The sequence below is a fragment of the Limulus polyphemus genome, unplaced genomic scaffold (assembly GCF_000517525.1).
Source record: "Limulus polyphemus unplaced genomic scaffold, Limulus_polyphemus-2.1.2 Scaffold133534, whole genome shotgun sequence".
Taxonomy (NCBI): domain Eukaryota; kingdom Metazoa; phylum Arthropoda; class Merostomata; order Xiphosura; family Limulidae; genus Limulus; species Limulus polyphemus.
The window spans coordinates 1-1,971 of NW_013799130.1; the positions used below are offsets into that span (position 1 = coordinate 1).

General features: G+C 30.1%; 1 long non-coding RNA gene across 2 annotated transcripts; it reads right to left on the reverse strand.

The window, feature by feature from the left end:
* Window positions 1–144: 144 nt before the first annotated feature.
* Window positions 145–1,018, reverse strand: LOC111084796. Of its 2 annotated transcripts, none has more exons than XR_002609722.1 (2): window positions 489–1,018; window positions 145–267 (listed from the first exon to the last, which is right to left on the reverse strand). It is a non-coding gene; the product is annotated as an uncharacterized LOC111084796 (long non-coding RNA). The 2 variants fall into 2 exon arrangements; XR_002609723.1 differs by having other exon boundaries at window positions 485–1,018.
* Window positions 1,019–1,971: the final 953 nt, after the last annotated feature.

A 1,971-nucleotide genomic window follows, 5' to 3' on the forward strand; every position in this document is an offset into this window, starting at 1 on the left:
TTGTAAAGAAATTTGTTTAAACTTTTGATATTCTTTAACTTAATACTTTTAACTGAAGATTAAGATGTGTTAATAAGATGACCAAGGATCCAGTAAATATAAATGACATACCAGAAATCAACGGAAATATTCGGTTTCATGTAAATTAATTCGTAAATGATGTGTGATTCTTCTTATGTACTGTGCAAGTCGATGTTTTGCGTTAAAAACCAATGGAAAACTAAACAATTCTGAAAGTGCCACCTAGGTTCCGGAAACGTGAAATATCTGGAAATATAACCGAAAATAAATTATATAACTTGATTTCGCTGTAGTAAAAGCTCTTTTTCATTGTTTTAAAAAGCTTAACCTATTTATTATAACTATGACAATTAATCAACAAAATATTTAGTATGGAATTCACAAACGAATATGAAAACAGTTATATAAAAATTTCAAAATAAAAACGATACTTTAATATAAAAAGTAGGCCCATGAAACGCACTTACAACTGATGTTCTCAGTATTAGGGTTAACTAAATCTTGCAATCTGTTGCTGTCCTACAATAATCAAAAGATTTGAAAGTAAACGAACTTTGTATAAAACTCGTTGAAATAAACATAATTTCATCTCAGCTAAATAAAAGTAGTCTTCATAGAACGACTGTAGATGGCGCATAGATCTACTGGTGGGATATTTCCAACGTTTTTGAAATATTTCATTAATTTATGAAGAAAAAGGCCTCTCTTTCTTCTGCTACAAATATCCGAAATCCAACAATAAGTATATGGTGAACTACCAGTGAATTATGTTTACTTATTTATGTAAAAACAGCTTAGTGTCACCTTAAGACTGTTATAGCACTAGTTCTTTAGTCACCAAACAACTTAGTGTCACCTTAAGACTGTTATAGCACTAGTTCTTTAAGATTAACAACTTAGTGTTACCTTAAGACTGTTATAGCACTAGTTCTTTAAGATTAACAGCTTAGTGTCATCTTAAGACTGTTATAGCACTAGTTCTTTAGTCACCAAACAACTTAGTTAACAGTCTTAAGGTGACTAGCACTAGTTCTTTAAGATTAACAACTTAGTGTCACCTTAAGACTGTTATAGCACTAGTTCTTTAAGATTAACAACTTAGTGTCACCTTAAGACTGTTATAGCACTAGTTCTTTAAGATTAACAACGTCACCTTAAGACTGTTATAGCACTAGTTCTTTAAGATTAATAACTTAGTGTCACCTTAAGACTGTTATAGCACTAGTGTCACCTTAAGACTGTTATAGCACTAGTTCTTTAAGATTAACAACTTAGTGTCACCTTAACACTGTTATAGCACTAGTTCTTTAAGATTAACAACTTAGTGTCACCTTAAGACTGTTATAGCACTAGTTCTTTAGTCACCAATGACTTTATGTTTAACATGCGTAAAAAACGATAATATCTCAAACATTATTGAAAACGGATACAGTCACATTCCTTTCTCTTAAAATGATATATAATAGAAACAACAAACAAAAGTACCAAAGTTGGCTTTTCCTACGAACTACTAGGTGAGATGAAGTAAACAGTTTAACAGGGGATGATACATAATGTATTTACTGAGTTTCTTTCTTGGATGATACATATTGTATTTACTGAGTTTCTTTCTTGGATGATACATATTGTATTTAACGAGTTTCTTTCTTGGATGATACATATTGTATTTATCGAGTTTCTTTCTTGGATGATACATATTGTATTTACTGAGTTTCTTTCCTGGATGATACATATTGTATTTACTGAGTTTCTTTCTTAGATGACACATATTGTATTTATCGACTTTCTTTCTTAGATGATACATATTGTATTTACTGAGTTTCTTTCTTGGATGATACATATTGTATTTACTGAGTTTCTTTCCTTGGATGATACATATTGTATTTACTGAGTTTCTTTCTTAGATGACACATATTGTATTTATCGACTTTCTTTCTTGGATGATACATA